General features: G+C 43.6%; 13 non-coding genes across 13 annotated transcripts; all 13 read left to right on the top strand.

Moving 5' to 3' along the window:
- Nucleotides 1-503: 503 nt before the first annotated feature.
- trnam-cau lies at nt 504-575 on the top strand. The gene has a single exon. It is a non-coding gene; the product is annotated as a tRNA-Met (tRNA).
- A 2202-nt stretch (nt 576-2777) lies between these two features.
- On the top strand, nt 2778-2849 carry trnam-cau. Its single transcript has one exon. It is a non-coding gene; the product is annotated as a tRNA-Met (tRNA).
- A 1065-nt stretch (nt 2850-3914) lies between these two features.
- Nucleotides 3915-3986, top strand: trnam-cau. The gene has a single exon. It is a non-coding gene; the product is annotated as a tRNA-Met (tRNA).
- A 2202-nt stretch (nt 3987-6188) lies between these two features.
- trnam-cau lies at nt 6189-6260 on the top strand. The gene has a single exon. It is a non-coding gene; the product is annotated as a tRNA-Met (tRNA).
- A 2202-nt stretch (nt 6261-8462) lies between these two features.
- On the top strand, nt 8463-8534 carry trnam-cau. The gene has a single exon. It is a non-coding gene; the product is annotated as a tRNA-Met (tRNA).
- A 2202-nt stretch (nt 8535-10736) lies between these two features.
- On the top strand, nt 10737-10808 carry trnam-cau. The gene has a single exon. It is a non-coding gene; the product is annotated as a tRNA-Met (tRNA).
- Nucleotides 10809-13010: 2202 nt separating this feature from the next.
- Nucleotides 13011-13082, top strand: trnam-cau. Its single transcript has one exon. It is a non-coding gene; the product is annotated as a tRNA-Met (tRNA).
- Nucleotides 13083-14147: 1065 nt separating this feature from the next.
- On the top strand, nt 14148-14219 carry trnam-cau. The gene has a single exon. It is a non-coding gene; the product is annotated as a tRNA-Met (tRNA).
- Nucleotides 14220-15284: 1065 nt separating this feature from the next.
- Nucleotides 15285-15356, top strand: trnam-cau. The gene has a single exon. It is a non-coding gene; the product is annotated as a tRNA-Met (tRNA).
- Nucleotides 15357-16419: 1063 nt separating this feature from the next.
- On the top strand, nt 16420-16491 carry trnam-cau. The gene has a single exon. It is a non-coding gene; the product is annotated as a tRNA-Met (tRNA).
- Nucleotides 16492-17556: 1065 nt separating this feature from the next.
- On the top strand, nt 17557-17628 carry trnam-cau. The gene has a single exon. It is a non-coding gene; the product is annotated as a tRNA-Met (tRNA).
- A 1065-nt stretch (nt 17629-18693) lies between these two features.
- trnam-cau lies at nt 18694-18765 on the top strand. Its single transcript has one exon. It is a non-coding gene; the product is annotated as a tRNA-Met (tRNA).
- A 1065-nt stretch (nt 18766-19830) lies between these two features.
- trnam-cau lies at nt 19831-19902 on the top strand. Its single transcript has one exon. It is a non-coding gene; the product is annotated as a tRNA-Met (tRNA).
- Nucleotides 19903-20532: the final 630 nt, after the last annotated feature.

The following is a 20532-nucleotide window of genomic DNA, read 5'->3' as shown; positions in this document are numbered from 1 at the left end:
TGAAGTACAACCGAGTGTTGATCTGGACAGCTGGCTTTTCTTGGACATACCATGTACATTGTAGATGCTACCTAGACGGTATCTAAAGCCACCTGGTCCGTTTTAATGTAGGTTTTTGCAGTTGTCAGTGCAACTCTTTGCTTTCCTTGTCTTGTTCTCAAGAGTGCCAGTTATTCTTGACATGTTCTCAGAACACTGAGTGTTCGTTTGGACAGATGGCTTTTCTGGGTAATGCTATGTACATCTGAGTAGGCTGTTATTTTTGTCATGTACATGTTTAAAATAACCTGGCCGCATGACAACTAAACAAATATGCTACTCAGCTTTGCCTTTGAAACACAGCTATTTTTCAATGGCGTGTGGGCGTCTGTGTACCGTGTTCTCATTGCATGCTTCCTGAAGGTGTTGTGCCCCAGTGGCCTAATGGATAAGGCACTCGCATCCTCAGCCAGGGATTGTGGGTGTGAGTCCCATCTTATGTGGGAGCAAGACAATGCAGCAGGAGCAGAGTGGCGCAGCGGAAGCGTGCTGGGCCCATAACCCAGAGGTCGATGGATCGAAACCATCCTCTGCTATGCCTTATTTGTTTACAAAGATCTCTGTGCTTTGGATTTTACACAGTTCCAATGACAGAGCTCAGAGACTAGTCGTGCCCTTCCCTGTTGAGGAAGTGGTTCTGCTGTGCATTGACAGCATCTCTTTGCATTTACCCTTGGTAGAGCGTGTCTACTCGTAGGTCTACTGGTCCACGCATCACCGCTCCTACTCATCTTGTCTTTGTGCATTTTGCCAAGGAAGAAATCTTTCCGTGCTTTGTGGAAACATAAAATGCTTACAACGGCCGGATTTTTCACAGGACCTTAAGATGGTCAATTACTCTTAAGACTTAAAAAGTTCCTTTTACCAGTACTTTGTGGTTTAAATCTCAAATTCTCTCATGTAAGTATCTTACCTCATTTGATGTCTGTGTAATTGTGAAACTGACTTGGAAGAAGAGCCCAGACTGTACTACAGATGCTACCTAGATCATATTCAATGCCACCTGGCCCGTTTTAATGTAGGTATTTGCAGTTGTCAGTACAAATTCTTTGCTTTTTCTTGTTTCCTACTCAAGAGTGCCATTTATTCTTGACATGTTGAAGTACAACCGAGTGTTGATCTGGACAGCTGGCTTTTCTTGGACATACCATGTACATTGTAGATGCTACCTAGACGGTATCTAAAGCCACCTGGTCCGTTTTAATGTAGGTTTTTGCAGTTGTCAGTGCAACTCTCTGCTTTCCTTGTCTTGTTCTCAAGAGTGCCAGTTATTCTTGACATGTTCTCAGAACACTGAGTGTTTGTTTGGACAGATGGCTTTTCTGGGTAATGCTATGTACATCTGAGTAGGCTGTTATTTCTGTCATGTACATGTTTAAAATAACCTGGCCGCATGACAACTAAACAAATATGCTACTCAGCTTTGCCTTTGAAACACAGCTGTTTTTCAATGGCGTTTGGGCGTCTGTGTACCGTGTTCTCATTGCATGCTTCCTGAAGGTGTTGTGCCCCAGTGGCCTAATGGATAAGGCACTCGCATCCTCAGCCAGGGATTGTGGGTGTGAGTCCCATCTTATGTGAGAGCAAAACAATGCAGCAGGAGCAGAGTGGCGCAGCGGAAGTGTGCTGGGCCCATAACCCAGAGGTCGATGGATCGAAACCATCCTCTGCTATGCCTTGTTTGTTTACAAAGATCTCTGTGCTTTGGATTTTACACAGTTCCAATGACAGAGCTCAGAGACTAGTCGTGCCCTTCCCTGTTGAGGAAGTGGTTCTGCTGTGCATTGACAGCATCTCTTTGCATTTACCCTTGGTAGAGCGTGTCTACTCGTAGGTCTACTGGTCCACGCATCACCGCTCCTACTCATCTTGTCTTTGTGCATTTTGCCAAGGAAGAAATCTTTCCGTGCTTTGTGGAAACATAAAATGCTTACAACGGCCGGATTTTTCACAGGACCTTAAGATGGTCAATTACTCTTAAGACTTAAAAAGTTCCTTTTACCAGTACTTTGTGGTTTAAATCTCAAATTCTCTCATGTAAGTATCTTACCTCATTTGATGTCTGTGTAATTGTGAAACTGACTTGGAAGAAGAGCCCAGACTGTACTACAGATGCTACCTAGATCATATCCAATGCCACCTGGCCCGTTTTAATGTAGGTATTTGCAGTTGTCAGTACAAATTCTTTGCTTTTTCTTGTTTCCTACTCAAGAGTGCCATTTATTCTTGACATGTTGAAGTACAACCGAGTGTTGATCTGGACAGCTGGCTTTTCTTGGATATACCATGTACATTGTAGATGCTACCTAGACGGTATCTAAAGCCACCTGGTCCGTTTTAATGTAGGTTTTTGCAGTTGTCAGTGCAACTCTTTGCTTTCCTTGTCTTGTTCTCAAGAGTGCCAGTTATTCTTGACATGTTCTCAGAACACTGAGTGTTCGTTTGGACAGATGGCTTTTCTGGGTAATGCTATGTACATCTGAGTAGGCTGTTATTTTTGTCATGTACATGTTTAAAATAACCTGGCCGCATGACAACTAAACAAATATGCTACTCAGCTTTGCCTTTGAAACACAGCTATTTTTCAATGGCGTGTGGGCGTCTGTGTACCGTGTTCTCATTGCATGCTTCCTGAAGGTGTTGTGCCCCAGTGGCCTAATGGATAAGGCACTCGCATCCTCAGCCAGGGATTGTGGGTGTGAGTCCCATCTTATGTGAGAGCAAAACAATGCAGCAGGAGCAGAGTGGCGCAGCGGAAGCGTGCTGGGCCCATAACCCAGAGGTCGATGGATCGAAACCATCCTCTGCTATGCCTTGTTTGTTTACAAAGATCTCTGTGCTTTGGATTTTACACAGTTCCAATGACAGAGCTCAGAGACTAGTCGTGCCCTTCCCTGTTGAGGAAGTGGTTCTGCTGTGCATTGACAGCATCTCTTTGCATTTACCCTTGGTAGAGCGTGTCTACTCGTAGGTCTACTGGTCCACGCATCACCGCTCCTACTCATCTTGTCTTTGTGCATTTTGCCAAGGAAGAAATCTTTCCGTGCTTTGTGGAAACATAAAATGCTTACAACGGCCGGATTTTTCACAGGACCTTAAGATGGTCAATTACTCTTAAGACTTAAAAAGTTCCTTTTACCAGTACTTTGTGGTTTAAATCTCAAATTCTCTCATGTAAGTATCTTACCTCATTTGATGTCTGTGTAATTGTGAAACTGACTTGGAAGAAGAGCCCAGACTGTACTACAGATGCTACCTAGATCATATCCAATGCCACCTGGCCCGTTTTAATGTAGGTATTTGCAGTTGTCAGTACAAATTCTTTGCTTTTTCTTGTTTCCTACTCAAGAGTGCCATTTATTCTTGACATGTTGAAGTACAACCGAGTGTTGATCTGGACAGCTGGCTTTTCTTGGACATACCATGTACATTGTAGATGCTACCTAGACGGTATCTAAAGCCACCTGGTCCGTTTTAATGTAGGTTTTTGCAGTTGTCAGTGCAACTCTTTGCTTTCCTTGTCTTGTTCTCAAGAGTGCCAGTTATTCTTGACATGTTCTCAGAACACTGAGTGTTCGTTTGGACAGATGGCTTTTCTGGGTAATGCTATGTACATCTGAGTAGGCTGTTATTTTTGTCATGTACATGTTTAAAATAACCTGGCCGCATGACAACTAAACAAATATGCTACTCAGCTTTGCCTTTGAAACACAGCTATTTTTCAATGGCGTGTGGGCGTCTGTGTACCGTGTTCTCATTGCATGCTTCCTGAAGGTGTTGTGCCCCAGTGGCCTAATGGATAAGGCACTCGCATCCTCAGCCAGGGATTGTGGGTGTGAGTCCCATCTTATGTGAGAGCAAAACAATGCAGCAGGAGCAGAGTGGCGCAGCGGAAGCGTGCTGGGCCCATAACCCAGAGGTCGATGGATCGAAACCATCCTCTGCTATGCCTTGTTTGTTTACAAAGATCTCTGTGCTTTGGATTTTACACAGTTCCAATGACAGAGCTCAGAGACTAGTCGTGCCCTTCCCTGTTGAGGAAGTGGTTCTGCTGTGCATTGACAGCATCTCTTTGCATTTACCCTTGGTAGAGCGTGTCTACTCGTAGGTCTACTGGTCCACGCATCACTGCTCCTACTCATCTTGTCTTTGTGCATTTTGCCAAGGAAGAAATCTTTCCGTGCTTTGTGGAAACATAAAATGCTTACAACGGCCGGATTTTTCACAGGACCTTAAGATGGTCAATTACTCTTAAGACTTAAAAAGTTCCTTTTACCAGTACTTTGTGGTTTAAATCTCAAATTCTCTCATGTAAGTATCTTACCTCATTTGATGTCTGTGTAATTGTGAAACTGACTTGGAAGAAGAGCCCAGACTGTACTACAGATGCTACCTAGATCATATCCAATGCCACCTGGCCCGTTTTAATGTAGGTATTTGCAGTTGTCAGTACAAATTATTTGCTTTTTCTTGTTTCCTACTCAAGAGTGCCATTTATTCTTGACATGTTGAAGTACAACCGAGTGTTGATCTGGACAGCTGGCTTTTCTTGGACATACCATGTACATTGTAGATGCTACCTAGACGGTATCTAAAGCCACCTGGTCCGTTTTAATGTAGGTTTTTGCAGTTGTCAGTGCAACTCTCTGCTTTCCTTGTCTTGTTCTCAAGAGTGCCAGTTATTCTTGACATGTTCTCAGAACACTGAGTGTTCGTTTGGACAGATGGCTTTTCTGGGTAATGCTATGTACATCTGAGTAGGCTGTTATTTTTGTCATGTACATGTTTAAAATAACCTGGCCGCATGACAACTAAACAAATATGCTACTCAGCTTTGCCTTTGAAACACAGCTGTTTTTCAATGGCGTGTGGGCGTCTGTGTACCGTGTTCTCATTGCATGCTTCCTGAAGGTGTTGTGCCCCAGTGGCCTAATGGATAAGGCACTCGCATCCTCAGCCAGGGATTGTGGGTGTGAGTCCCATCTTATGTGAGAGCAAAACAATGCAGCAGGAGCAGAGTGGTGCAGCGGAAGTGTGCTGGGCCCATAACCCAGAGGTCGATGGATCGAAACCATCCTCTGTTATGCCTTGTTTGTTTACAAAGATCTCTGTGCTTTGGATTTTACACAGTTCCAATGACAGAGCTCAGAGACTAGTCGTACCCTTCCCTGTTGAGGAAGTGGTTCTGCTGTGCAATGACAGCATCTCTTTGCATTTACCCTTGATAGAGCGTGTCCACTCGTAGGTCCACTGGTCCACGCATCACCGCTCCTACTCATCTTGTCTTTGTGCATTTTGCCAAGGAAGAAATCTTTCCGTGCTTTGTGGAAACATAAAATGCTTACAACGGCCGGATTTTTCACAGGACCTTAAGATGGTCAATTACTCTTAAGACTTAAAAAGTTCCTTTTACCAGTACTTTGTGGTTTAAATCTCAAATTCTCTCATGTAAGTATCTTACTTCATTTGATGTCTGTGTAATTGTGAAACTGACTTGGAAGAAGAGCCCAGACTGTACTACAGATGCTACCTAGATCATATCCAATGCCACCTGGCCCGTTTTAATGTAGGTATTTGCAGTTGTCAGTACAAATTCTTTGCTTTTTCTTGTTTCCTACTCAAGAGTGCCATTTATTCTTGACATGTTGAAGTACAACCGAGTGTTGATCTGGACAGCTGGCTTTTCTTGGACATACAATGTACATTGTAGATGCTACCTAGACAGTATCTAAAGCCACCTGGTCCGTTTTAATGTAGGTTTTTGCAGTTGTCAGTGCAACTCTTTGCTTTCCTTGTCTTGTTCTCAAGAGTGCCAGTTATTCTTGACATGTTCTCAGAACACTGAGTGTTTGTTTGGACAGATGGCTTTTCTGGGTAATGCTATGTACATCTGAGTAGGCTGTTATTTCTGTCATGTACATGTTTAAAATAACCTGGCCGCATGACAACTAACCAAATATGCTACTCAGCTTTGCCTTTGAAACACAGCTGTTTTTCAATGGCGTTTGGGCGTCTGTGTACCGTGTTCTCATTGCATGCTTCCTGAAGGTGTTGTGCCCCAGTGGCCTAATGGATAAGGCACTCGCATCCTCAGCCAGGGATTGTGGGTGTGAGTCCCATCTTATGTGAGAGCAAAACAATGCAGCAGGAGCAGAGTGGCGCAGCGGAAGCGTGCTGGGCCCATAACCCAGAGGTCGATGGATCGAAACCATCCTCTGCTATGCCTTGTTTGTTTACAAAGATCTCTGTGCTTTGGATTTTACACAGTTCCAATGACAGAGCTCAGAGACTAGTCGTGCCCTTCCCTGTTGAGGAAGTGGTTCTGCTGTGCATTGACAGCATCTCTTTGCATTTACCCTTGGTAGAGCGTGTCTACTCGTAGGTCTACTGGTCCACGCATCACCGCTCCTACTCATCTTGTCTTTGTGCATTTTGCCAAGGAAGAAATCTTTCCGTGCTTTGTGGAAACATAAAATGCTTACAACGGCCGGATTTTTTACAGGACCTTAAGATGGTCAATTACTCTTAAGACTTCAAAAGTTCCTTTTACCAGTACTTTGTGGTTTAAATCTCAAATTCTCTCATGTAAGTATCTTACCTCATTTGATGTCTGTGTAATTGTGAAACTGACTTGGAAGAAGAGCCCAGACTGTACTACAGATGCTACCTAGATCATATTCAATGCCACCTGGCCCGTTTTAATGTAGGTATTTGCAGTTGTCAGTACAAATTCTTTGCTTTTTCTTGTTTCCTACTCAAGAGTGCCATTTATTCTTGACATGTTGAAGTACAACCGAGTGTTGATCTGGACAGCTGGCTTTTCTTGGACATACCATGTACATTGTAGATGCTACCTAGACAGTATCTAAAGCCACCTGGTCCGTTTTAATGTAGGTTTTTGCAGTTGTCAGTGCAACTCTTTGCTTTCCTTGTCTTGTTCTCAAGAGTGCCAGTTATTCTTGACATGTTCTCAGAACACTGAGTGTTCGTTTGGACAGATGGCTTTTCTGGGTAATGCTATGTACATCTGAGTAGGCTGTTATTTTTGTCATGTACATGTTTAAAATAACCTGGCCGCATGACAACTAAACAAATATGCTACTCAGCTTTGCCTTTGAAACACAGCTGTTTTTCAATGGCGTTTGGGCGTCTGTGTACCGTGTTCTCATTGCATGCTTCCTGAAGGTGTTGTGCCCCAGTGGCCTAATGGATAAGGCACTCGCATCCTCAGCCAGGGATTGTGGGTGTGAGTCCCATCTTATGTGAGAGCAAAACAACATAGCAGGAGCAGAGTGGCGCAGCGGAAGTGTGCTGGGCCCATAACCCAGAGGTCGATGGATCGAAACCATCCTCTTCTATGCCTTGTTTGTTTACAAAGATCTCTGTGCTTTGGATTTTACACAGTTCCAATGACAGAGCTCAGAGACTAGTTGTGCCCTTCCCTGTTGAGGAAGTGGTTCTGCTGTGCATTGACAGCATCTCTTTGCATTTACCCTTGGTAGAGCGTGTCCACTCGTAGGTCCACTGGTCCACGCATCACCGCTCCTACTCATCTTGTCTTTGTGTATTTTGCCAAGGAAGAAATCTTTCCGTGCTTTGTGGAAACATAAAATGCTTACAACGGCCGGATTTTTCACAGGACCTTAAGATGGTCAATTACTCTTAAGACTTAAAAAGTTCCTTTTACCAGTACTTTGTGGTTTAAATCTCAAATTCTCTCATGTATGTATCTTACCTCATTTGATGTCTGTGTAATTGTGAAACTGACTTGGAAGAAGAGCCCAGACTGTACTACAGATGCTACCTAGATCATATCCATTGCCACCTGGCCCGTTTTAATGTAGGTATTTGCAGTTGTCAGTACAAATTCTTTGCTTTTTCTTGTTTCCTACTCAAGAGTGCCATTTATTCTTGCCATGTTGAAGTACAACCGAGTGTTGATCTGGACAGCTGGCTTTTCTTGGACATACAATGTACATTGTAGATGCTACCTAGACGGTATCTAAAGCCACCTGGTCCGTTTTAATGTAGGTTTTTGCAGTTGTCAGTGCAACTCTTTGCTTTCCTTGTCTTGTTCTCAAGAGTGCCAGTTATTCTTGACATGTTCTCAGAACACTGAGTGTTTGTTTGGACAGATGGCTTTTCTGGGTAATGCTATGTACATCTGAGTAGGCTGTTATTTCTGTCATGTACATGTTTAAAATAACCTGGCCGCATGACAACTAACCAAATATGCTACTCAGCTTTGCCTTTGAAACACAGCTGTTTTTCAATGGCGTTTGGGCGTCTGTGTACCGTGTTCTCATTGCATGCTTCCTGAAGGTGTTGTGCCCCAGTGGCCTAATGGATAAGGCACTCGCATCCTCAGCCAGGGATTGTGGGTGTGAGTCCCATCTTATGTGAGAGCAAAACAATGCAGCAGGAGCAGAGTGGCGCAGCGGAAGCGTGCTGGGCCCATAACCCAGAGGTCGATGGATCGAAACCATCCTCTGCTATGCCTTGTTTGTTTACAAAGATCTCTGTGCTTTGGATTTTACACAGTTCCAATGACAGAGCTCAGAGACTAGTCGTGCCCTTCCCTGTTGAGGACGTGGTTCTGCTGTGCATTGACAGCATCTCTTTGCATTTACCCTTGGTAGAGCGTGTCTACTCGTAGGTCTACTGGTCCACGCATCACCGCTCCTACTCATCTTGTCTTTGTGCATTTTGCCAAGGAAGAAATCTTTCCGTGCTTTGTGGAAACATAAAATGCTTACAACGGCCGGATTTTTTACAGGACTTTAAGATGGTCAATTACTCTTAAGACTTAAAAAGTTCCTTTTACCAGTACTTTGTGGTTTAAATCTCAAATTCTCTCATGTAAGTATCTTACTTCATTTGATGTCTGTGTAATTGTGAAACTGACTTGGAAGAAGAGCCCAGACTGTACTACAGATGCTACCTAGATCATATTCAATGCCACCTGGCCCGTTTTAATGTAGGTATTTGCAGTTGTCAGTACAAATTCTTTGCTTTTTCTTGTTTCCTACTCAAGAGTGCCATTTATTCTTGACATGTTGAAGTACAACCGAGTGTTGATCTGGACAGCTGGCTTTTCTTGGACATACAATGTACATTGTAGATGCTACCTAGACGGTATCTAAAGCCACCTGGTCCGTTTTAATGTAGGTTTTTGCAGTTGTCAGTGCAACTCTTTGCTTTCCTTGTCTTGTTCTCAAGAGTGCCAGTTATTCTTGACATGTTCTCAGAACACTGAGTGTTCGTTTGGACAGATGGCTTTTCTGGGTAATGCTATGTACATCTGAGTAGGCTGTTATTTTTGTCATGTACATGTTTAAAATAACCTGGCCGCATGACAACTAAACAAATATGCTACTCAGCTTTGCCTTTGAAACACAGCTGTTTTTCAATGGCGTTTGGGCGTCTGTGTACCGTGTTCTCATTGCATGCTTCCTGAAGGTGTTGTGCCCCAGTGGCCTAATGGATAAGGCACTCGCATCCTCAGCCAGGGATTGTGGGTGTGAGTCCCATCTTATGTGAGAGCAAAACAACACAGCAGGAGCAGAGTGTCGCAGCGGAAGCGTGCTGGGCCCATAACCCAGAGGTCGATGGATCGAAACCATCCTCTGCTATGCCTTGTTTGTTTACAAAGATCTCTGTGCTTTGGATTTTACACAGTTCCAATGACAGAGCTCAGAGACTAGTCGTACCCTTCCCTGTTGAGGAAGTGGTTCTGCTGTGCATTGACAGCATCTCTTTGCATTTACCCTTGGTAGAGCGTGTCCACTCGTAGGTCCACTGGTCCACGCATCACCGCTCCTACTCATCTTGTCTTTGTGCATTTTGCCAAGGAAGAAATCTTTCCGTGCTTTGTGGAAACATAAAATGCTTACAACGGCCGGATTTTTCACAGGACCTTAAGATGGTCAATTACTCTTAAGACTTAAAAAGTTCCTTTTACCAGTACTTTGTGGTTTAAATCTCAAATTCTCTCATGTAAGTATCTTACTTCATTTGATGTCTGTGTAATTGTGAAACTGACTTGGAAGAAGAGCCCAGACTGTACTACAGATGCTACCTAGATCATATTCAATGCCACCTGGCCCGTTTTAATGTAGGTATTTGCAGTTGTCAGTACAAATTCTTTGCTTTTTCTTGTTTCCTACTCAAGAGTGCCATTTATTCTTGACATGTTGAAGTACAACCGAGTGTTGATCTGGACAGCTGGCTTTTCTTGGACATACAATGTACATTGTAGATGCTACCTAGACGGTATCTAAAGCCACCTGGTCCGTTTTAATGTAGGTTTTTGCAGTTGTCAGTGCAACTCTTTGCTTTCCTTGTCTTGTTCTCAAGAGTGCCAGTTATTCTTGACATGTTCTCAGAACACTGAGTGTTCGTTTGGACAGATGGCTTTTCTGGGTAATGCTATGTACATCTGAGTAGGCTGTTATTTTTGTCATGTACATGTTTAAAATAACCTGGCCGCATGACAACTAAACAAATATGCTACTCAGCTTTGCCTTTGAAACACAGCTGTTTTTCAATGGCGTTTGGGCGTCTGTGTACCGTGTTCTCATTGCATGCTTCCTGAAGGTGTTGTGCCCCAGTGGCCTAATGGATAAGGCACTCGCATCCTCAGCCAGGGATTGTGGGTGTGAGTCCCATCTTATGTGAGAGCAAAACAATGCAGCAGGAGCAGAGTGGCGCAGCGGAAGCGTGCTGGGCCCATAACCCAGAGGTCGATGGATCGAAACCATCCTCTGCTATGCCTTGTTTGTTTACAAAGATCTCTGTGCTTTGGATTTTACACAGTTCCAATGACAGAGCTCAGAGACTAGTCGTGCCCTTCCCTGTTGAGGACGTGGTTCTGCTGTGCATTGACAGCATCTCTTTGCATTTACCCTTGGTAGAGCGTGTCTACTCGTAGGTCTACTGGTCCACGCATCACCGCTCCTACTCATCTTGTCTTTGTGCATTTTGCCAAGGAAGAAATCTTTCCGTGCTTTGTGGAAACATAAAATGCTTACAACGGCCGGATTTTTTACAGGACCTTAAGATGGTCAATTACTCTTAAGACTTAAAAAGTTCCTTTTACCAGTACTTTGTGGTTTAAATCTCAAATTCTCTCATGTAAGTATCTTACCTCATTTGATGTCTGTGTAATTGTGAAACTGACTTGGAAGAAGAGCCCAGACTGTACTACAGATGCTACCTAGATCATATTCAATGCCACCTGGCCCGTTTTAATGTAGGTATTTGCAGTTGTCAGTACAAATTCTTTGCTTTTTCTTGTTTCCTACTCAAGAGTGCCATTTATTCTTGACATGTTGAAGTACAACCGAGTGTTGATCTGGACAGCTGGCTTTTCTTGGACATACCATGTACATTGTAGATGCTACCTAGACGGTATCTAAAGCCACCTGGTCCGTTTTAATGTAGGTTTTTGCAGTTGTCAGTGCAACTCTTTGCTTTCCTTGTCTTGTTCTCAAGAGTGCCAGTTATTCTTGACATGTTCTCAGAACACTGAGTGTTCGTTTGGACAGATGGCTTTTCTGGGTAATGCTATGTACATCTGAGTAGGCTGTTATTTTTGTCATGTACATGTTTAAAATAACCTGGCCGCATGACAACTAAACAAATATGCTACTCAGCTTTGCCTTTGAAACACAGCTGTTTTTCAATGGCGTTTGGGCGTCTGTGTACCGTGTTCTCATTGCATGCTTCCTGAAGGTGTTGTGCCCCAGTGGCCTAATGGATAAGGCACTTGCATCCTCAGCCAGGGATTGTGGGTGTGAGTCCCATCTTATGTGAGAGCAAAACAACATAGCAGGAGCAGAGTGGCGCAGCGGAAGTTTGCTGGGCCCATAACCCAGAGGTCGATGGATCGAAACCATCCTCTTCTATGCCTTGTTTGTTTACAAAGATCTCTGTGCTTTGGATTTTACACAGTTCCAATGACAGAGCTCAGAGACTAGTTGTGCCCTTCCCTGTTGAGGAAGTGGTTCTGCTGTGCATTGACAGCATCTCTTTGCATTTACCCTTGGTAGAGCGTGTCCACTCGTAGGTCCACTGGTCCACGCATCACCGCTCCTACTCATCTTGTCTTTGTGTATTTTGCCAAGGAAGAAATCTTTCCGTGCTTTGTGGAAACATAAAATGCTTACAACGGCCGGATTTTTCACAGGACCTTAAGATGGTCAATTACTCTTAAGACTTAAAAAGTTCCTTTTACCAGTACTTTGTGGTTTAAATCTCAAATTCTCTCATGTATGTATCTTACCTCATTTGATGTCTGTGTAATTGTGAAACTGACTTGGAAGAAGAGCCCAGACTGTACTACAGATGCTACCTAGATCATATCCATTGCCACCTGGCCCGTTTTAATGTAGGTATTTGCAGTTGTCAGTACAAATTCTTTGCTTTTTCTTGTTTCCTACTCAAGAGTGCCATTTATTCTTGCCATGTTGAAGTACAACCGAGTGTTGATCTGGACAGCTGGCTTTTCTTGGACATACCATGTACATTGTAGATGCTACCTAGACGGTATCTAAAGCCACCTGGTCCGTTTTAATGTAGGTTTTTGCAGTTGTCAGTGCAACTCTTTGCTTTCCTTGTCTTGTTCTCAAGAGTGCCAGTTATTCTTGACATGTTCTCAGAACACTGAGTGTTTGTTTGGACAGATGGCTTTTCTGGGTAATGCTATGTACATCTGAGTAGGCTGTTATTTTTGTCATGTACATGTTTAAAATAACCTGGCCGCATGACAACTAAACAAATATGCTACTCAGCTTTGCCTTTGAAACACAGCTGTTTTTCAATGGCGTTTGGGTGTCTGTGTACCGTGTTCTCATTGACTGCTTCCTGAAGGTGTTGTGCCCCAGTGGCCTAATGGATAAGGCACTCGCATCCTCAGCCAGGGATTGTGGGTGTGAGTCCCGTCTTATGTGAGAGCAAAACAACGTAGCAGGAGCAGAGTGGCGCAGCGGAAGCGTGCTGGGCCCATAACCCAGAGGTCGATGGATCGAAACCATCCTCTGCTATGCCTTGTTTGTTTACAAAGATCTCTGTGCTTTGGATTTTACACAGTTCCAATGACAGAGCTCAGAGACTAATCGTGCCCTTCCCTGTTGAGGAAGTGGTTCTGCTGTGCATTGACAGCATCTCTTTGCATTTACCCTTGGTAGAGCGTGTCCACTCGTAGGTCTACTGGTCCATGCATCACCGCTCCTACTCATCTTGTCTTTGTGCATTTTGCCAAGGAAGAAATCTTTCCGTGCTTTGTGGAAACATAAAATGCTTACAACGGCCGGATTTTTCACAGGACCTTAAGATGGTCAATTACTCTTAAGACTTAAAAAGTTCCTTTTACCAGTACTTTGTGGTTTAAATCTCAAATTCTCTCATGTAAGTATCTTACCTCATTTGATGTCTGTGTAATTGTGAAACTGACTTGGAAGAAGAGCCCAGACTGTTCTACAGATGCTACCTAGATCATATCCAATGCCACCTGGCCCGTTTTAATGTAGGTATTTGCAGTTGTCAGTACAAATTCTTTGCTTTTTCTTGTTTCCTACTCAAGAGTGCCATTTATTCTTGACATGTTGAAGTACAACCGAGTGTTGATCTGGACAGCTGGCTTTTCTTGGACATACCATGTACATTGTAGATGCTACCTAGACGGTATCTAAAGCCACCTGGTCCGTTTTAATGTAGGTTTTTGCAGTTGTCAGTGCAACTCTTTGCTTTCCTTGTCTTGTTCTCAAGAGTGCCAGTTATTCTTGACATGTTCTCAGAACACTGAGTGTTTGTTTGGACAGATGGCTTTTCTGGGTAATGCTATGTACATCTGAGTAGGCTGTTATTTTTGTCATGTACATGTTTAAAATAACCTGGCCGCATGACAACTAAACAAATATGCTACTCAGCTTTGCCTTTGAAACACAGCTGTTTTTCAATGGCGTTTGGGTGTCTGTGTAACGTGTTCTCATTGACTGCTTCCTGAAGGTGTTGTGCCCCAGTGGCCTAATGGATAAGGCACTCGCATCCTCAGCCAGGGATTGTGGGTGTGAGTCCCGTCTTATGTGAGAGCAAAACAACGTAGCAGGAGCAGAGTGGCGCAGCGGAAGCGTGCTGGGCCCATAACCCAGAGGTCGATGGATCGAAACCATCCTCTGCTATGCCTTGTTTGTTTACAAAGATCTCTGTGCTTTGGATTTTACACAGTTCCAATGACAGAGCTCAGAGACTAATCGTGCCCTTCCCTGTTGAGGAAGTGGTTCTGCTGTGCATTGACAGCATCTCTTTGCATTTACCCTTGGTAGAGCGTGTCCACTCGTAGGTCTACTGGTCCATGCATCACCGCTCCTACTCATCTTGTCTTTGTGCATTTTGCCAAGGAAGAAATCTTTCCGTGCTTTGTGGAAACATAAAATGCTTACAACGGCCGGATTTTTCACAGGACCTTAAGATGGTCAATTACTCTTAAGACTTAAAAAGTTCCTTTTACCAGTACTTTGTGGTTTAAATCTCAAATTCTCTCATGTAAGTATCTTACCTCATTTGATGTCTGTGTAATTGTGAAACTGACTTGGAAGAAGAGCCCAGACTGTTCTACAGATGCTACCTAGATCATATCCAATGCCACCTGGCCCGTTTTAATGTAGGTATTTGCAGTTGTCAGTACAAATTCTTTGCTTTTTCTTGTTTCCTACTCAAGAGTGCCATTTATTCTTGACATGTTGAAGTACAACCGAGTGTTGATCTGGACAGCTGGCTTTTCTTGGACATACCATGTACATTGTAGATGCTACCTAGACGGTATCTAAAGCCACCTGGTCAGTTTTAATGTAGGTTTTTGCAGTTGTCAGTGCAACTCTTTGCTTTCCTTGTCTTGTTCTCAAGAGTGCCAGTTATTCTTGACATGTTCTCAGAACACTGAGTGTTTGTTTGGACAGATGGCTTTTCCGGGTAATGCTATGTACATCTGAGTAGGCTGTTATTTTTGTCATGTACATGTTTAAAATAACCTGGCCGCATGACAACTAAACAAATATGCTACTCAGCTTTGCCTTTGAAACACAGCTGTTTTTCAATGGCTTTTGGGTGTCTGTGTACCGTGTTCTCATTGACTGCTTCCTGAAGGTGTTGTGCCCCAGTGGCCTAATGGATAAGGCACTCGCATCCTCAGCCAGGGATTGTGGGTTTGATTCCCATCTTATGTGAGAGCAAAACAACACAGCAGGAGCAGAGTGGCGCAGCGGAAGCGTGCTGGGCCCATAACCCAGAGGTCGATGGATCAAAACCATCCTCTGCTATGCCTTGTTTGTTTACAAAGATCTCTGTGCTTTGGATTTTACACAGTTCCAATGATAGAGCTCAGAGACTAGTCGTGCCCTTCCCTGTTGAGGAAGTGGTTCTGCTGTGCATTGACAGCATCTCTTTGCATTTACCCTTGGTAGAGCGTGTCCACTCGTAGGTCTACTGGTCCATGCATCACCGCTCCTACTCATCTTGTCTTTGTGCATTTTGCCAAGGAAGAAATCTTTCCGTGCTTTGTGGAAACATAAAATGCTTACAACGGCCGGATTTTTCACAGGACCTTAAGATGGTCAATTACTCTTAAGACTTAAAAAGTTCCTTTTACCAGTATTGTGGTTTAAATCTCAAATTCTCTCATGTAAGTATCTTACCTCATTTGATGTCTGTGTAATTGTGAAACTGACTTGGAAGAAGAGCCCAGACTGTACTACAGATGCTACCTAGATCATATCCAATGCCACCTGGCCTGTTTTAATGTAGGTATTTGCAGTTGTCAGTACCAATTCTTTGCTTTTTCTTGTTTCCTACTCAAGAGTGCCATTTATTCTTGACATGTTGAAGTACAACCGAGTGTTGATCTGGACAGCTGGCTTTTCTTGGACATACCATGTACATTGTAGATGCTACCTAGACGGTATCTAAAGCCACCTGGTCAGTTTTAATGTAGGTTTTTGCAGTTGTCAGTGCAACTCTTTGCTTTCCTAGTCTTGTTCTCAAGAGTGCCAGTTATTCTTGACATGTTCTCAGAACACTGAGTGTTTGTTTGGACAGATGGCTTTTCTGGGTAATGCTATGTACATCTGAGTAGGCTGTTATTTCTGTCATGTACATGTTTAAAATAACCTGGCCGCATGACAACTAAACAAATATGCTACTCAGCTTTGCCTTTGAAACACAGCTGTTTTTCAATGGCGTTTGGGCGTCTGTGTACCGTGTTCTCATTGACTGCTTCCTGAAGGTGTTGTGCCCCAGTGGCCTAATGGATAAGGCACTCGCATCCTCAGCCAGGGATTGTGGGTGTGAGTCCCATCTTATGTGAGAGCAAAACAATGCAGCAGGAGCAGAGTGGCGCAGCGGAAGCGTGCTGGGCCCATAACCCAGAGGTCGATGGATCGAAACCATCCTCTGCTATGCCTTGTTTGTTTACAAAGATCTCTGTGCTTTGGATTTTACACAGTTCCAATGACAGAGCTCAGAGACTAGTCGTGCCCTTCCCTGTTGAGGAAGTGGTTCTGCTGTGCATTGACAGCATCTCTTTGCATTTACCCTTGGTAGAGCGTGTCCACTCGTAGGTCTACTGGTCCATGCATCACCGCTCCTACTCATCTTGTCTTTGTGCATTTTGCCAAGGAAGAAATCTTTCCGTGCTTTGTGGAAACATAAAATGCTTACAACGGCCGGATTTTTCACAGGACCTTAAGATGGTCAATTACTCTTAAGACTTAAAAAGTTCCTTTTACCAGTACTTTGTGGTTTAAATCTCAAATTCTCTCATGTAAGTATCTTACCTCATTTGATGTCTGTGTAATTGTGAAACTGACTTGGAAGAAGAGCCCAGACTGTACTACAGATGCTACCTAGATCATATCCAATGCCACCTGGCCCGTTTTAATGTAGGTATTTGCAGTTGTCAGTACAAATTCTTTGCTTTTTCTTGTTTCCTACTCAAGAGTGCCATTTATTCTTGACATGTTGAAGTACAACCGAGTGTTGATCTGGACAGCTGGCTTTTCTTGGACATACCATGTACATTGTAGATGCTACCTAGACGGTATCTAAAGCCACCTGGTCCGTTTTAATGTAGGTTTTTGCAGTTGTCAGTGCAACTCTTTGCTTTCCTTGTCTTGTTCTCAAGAGTGCCAGTTATTCTTGACATGTTCTCAGAACACTGAGTGTTTGTTTGGACAGATGGCTTTTCCGGGTAATGCTATGTACATCTGAGTAGGCTGTTATTTTTGTCATGTACATGTTTAAAATAACCTGGCCGCATGACAACTAAACAAATATGCTACTCAGCTTTGCCTTTGAAACACAGCTGTTTTTCAATGGCTTTTGGGTGTCTGTGTACCGTGTTCTCATTGACTGCTTCCTGAAGGTGTTGTGCCCCAGTGGCCTAATGGATAAGGCACTCGCATCCTCAGCCAGGGATTGTGGGTTTGACTCCCATCTTATGTGAGAGCAAAACAACACAGCAGGAGCAGAGTGGCGCAGCGGAAGCGTGCTGGGCCCATAACCCAGAGGTCGATGGATCGAAACCATCCTCTGCTATGCTTTGTTTGTTTACAAAGATCTCTGTGCTTTGGATTTTACACAGTTCCAATGATAGAGCTCAGAGACTAGTCGTGCCCTTCCCTGTTGAGGAAGTGGTTCTGCTGTGCATTGACAGCATCTCTTTGCATTTACCCTTGGTAGAGCGTGTCCACTCGTAGGTCTACTGGTCCATGCATCACCGCTCCTACTCATCTTGTCTTTGTGCATTTTGCCAAGGAAGAAATCTTTCCGTGCTTTGTGGAAACATAAAATGCTTACAACGGCCGGATTTTTCACAGGACCTTAAGATGGTCAATTACTCTTAAGACTTAAAAAGTTCCTTTTACCAGTACTTTGTGGTTTAAATCTCAAATTCTCTCATGTAAGTATCTTACCTCATTTGATGTCTGTGTAATTGTGAAACTGACTTGGAAGAAGAGCCCAGACTGTACTACAGATGCTACCTAGATCATATCCAATGCCACCTGGCCCGTTTTAATGTAGGTATTTGCAGTTGTCAGTACAAATTCTTTGCTTTTTCTTGTTTCCTACTCAAGAGTGCCATTTATTCTTGACATGTTGAAGTACAACCGAGTGTTGATCTGGACAGCTGGCTTTTCTTGGACATACCATGTACATTGTAGATGATACCTAGACGGTATCTAAAGCCACCTGGTCCGTTTTAATGTAGGTTTTTGCAGTTGTCAGTGCAACTCTTTGCTTTCCTTGTCTTGTTCTCAAGAGTGCCAGTTATTCTTGACATGTTCTCAGAACACTGAGTGTTTGTTTGGACAGATGGCTTTTCTGGGTAATGCTATGTACATCTGAGTAGGCTGTTATTTTTGTCATGTACATGTTTAAAATAACCTGGCCGCATGACAACTAAACAAATATGCTACTCAGCTTTGCCTTTGAAACACAGCTGTTTTTCAATGGCGTTTGGGTGTCTGTGTACCATGTTCTCATTGACTGCTTCCTGAAGGTGTTGTGCCCCAGTGGCCTAATGGATAAGGCACTCGCATCCTCAGCCAGGGATTGTGGGTTTGAGTCCCATCTTATGTGAGAGCAAAACAACACAGCAGGAGCAGAGTGGCGCAGCGGAAGCGTGCTGGGCCCATAACCCAGAGGTCGATGGATCGAAACCATCCTCTGCTATGCCTTGTTTGTTTACAAAGATCTCTGTGCTTTGGATTTTACACAGTTCCAATGACAGAGCTCAGAGACTAGTCGTGCCCTTCCCTGTTGAGGACGTGGTTCTGCTGTGCATTGACAGCATCTCTTTGCATTTACCCTTGGTAGAGCGTGTCTACTCGTAGGTCTACTGGTCCACGCATCACCGCTCCTACTCATCTTGTCTTTGTGCATTTTGCCAAGGAAGAAATCTTTCCGTGCTTTGTGGAAACATAAAATGCTTACAACGGCCGGATTTTTTACAGGACTTTAAGATGGTCAATTACTCTTAAGACTTAAAAAGTTCCTTTTACCAGTACTTTGTGGTTTAAATCTCAAATTCTCTCATGTAAGTATCTTACTTCATTTGATGTCTGTGTAATTGTGAAACTGACTTGGAAGAAGAGCCCAGACTGTACTACAGATGCTACCTAGATCATATTCAATGCCACCTGGCCCGTTTTAATGTAGGTATTTGCAGTTGTCAGTACAAATTCTTTGCTTTTTCTTGTTTCCTACTCAAGAGTGCCATTTATTCTTGACATGTTGAAGTACAACCGAGTGTTGATCTGGACAGCTGGCTTTTCTTGGACATACAATGTACATTGTAGATGCTACCTAGACGGTATCTAAAGCCACCTGGTCCGTTTTAATGTAGGTTTTTGCAGTTGTCAGTGCAACTCTTTGCTTTCCTTGTCTTGTTCTCAAGAGTGCCAGTTATTCTTGACATGTTCTCAGAACACTGAGTGTTTGTTTGGACAGATGGCTTTTCTGGGTAATGCTATGTACATCTGAGTAGGCTGTTATTTCTGTCATGTACATGTTTAAAATAACCTGGCCGCATGACAACTAAACAAATATGCTACTCAGCTTTGCCTTTGAAACACAGCTGTTTTTCAATGGCGTTTGGGCGTCTGTGTACCGTGTTCTCATTGACTGCTTCCTGAAGGTGTTGTGCCCCAGTGGCCTAATGGATAAGGCACTCGCATCCTCAGCCAGGGATTGTGGGTGTGAGTCCCATCTTATGTGAGAGCAAAACAATGCAGCAGGAGCAGAGTGGCGCAGCGGAAGCGTGCTGGGCCCATAACCCAGAGGTCGATGGATCGAAACCATCCTCTGCTATGCCTTGTTTGTTTACAAAGATCTCTGTGCTTTGGATTTTACACAGTTCCAATGACAGAGCTCAGAGACTAGTCGTGCCCTTCCCTGTTGAGGAAGTGGTTCTGCTGTGCATTGACAGCATCTCTTTGCATTTACCCTTGGTAGAGCGTGTCCACTCGTAGGTCTACTGGTCCATGCATCACCGCTCCTACTCATCTTGTCTTTGTGCATTTTGCCAAGGAAGAAATCTTTCCGTGCTTTGTGGAAACATAAAATGCTTACAACGGCCGGATTTTTCACAGGACCTTAAGATGGTCAATTACTCTTAAGACTTAAAAAGTTCCTTTTACCAGTACTTTGTGGTTTAAATCTCAAATTCTCTCATGTAAGTATCTTACCTCATTTGATGTCTGTGTAATTGTGAAACTGACTTGGAAGAAGAGCCCATACTGTACTACAGATGCTACCTAGATCATATCCAATGCCACCTGGCCCGTTTTAATGTAGGTATTTGCAGTTGTCAGTACAAATTCTTTGCTTTTTCTTGTTTCCTACTCAAGAGTGCCATTTATTCTTGACATGTTGAAGTACAACCGAGTGTTGATCTGGACAGCTGGCTTTTCTTGGACATACCATGTACATTGTAGATGC

This window comes from Girardinichthys multiradiatus, chromosome 12 (genome assembly GCF_021462225.1).
Source record: "Girardinichthys multiradiatus isolate DD_20200921_A chromosome 12, DD_fGirMul_XY1, whole genome shotgun sequence".
NCBI classification, from domain to species: Eukaryota; Metazoa; Chordata; class Actinopteri; order Cyprinodontiformes; family Goodeidae; genus Girardinichthys; species Girardinichthys multiradiatus.
This window is presented reverse-complemented; position numbering and strand designations above follow the sequence as displayed.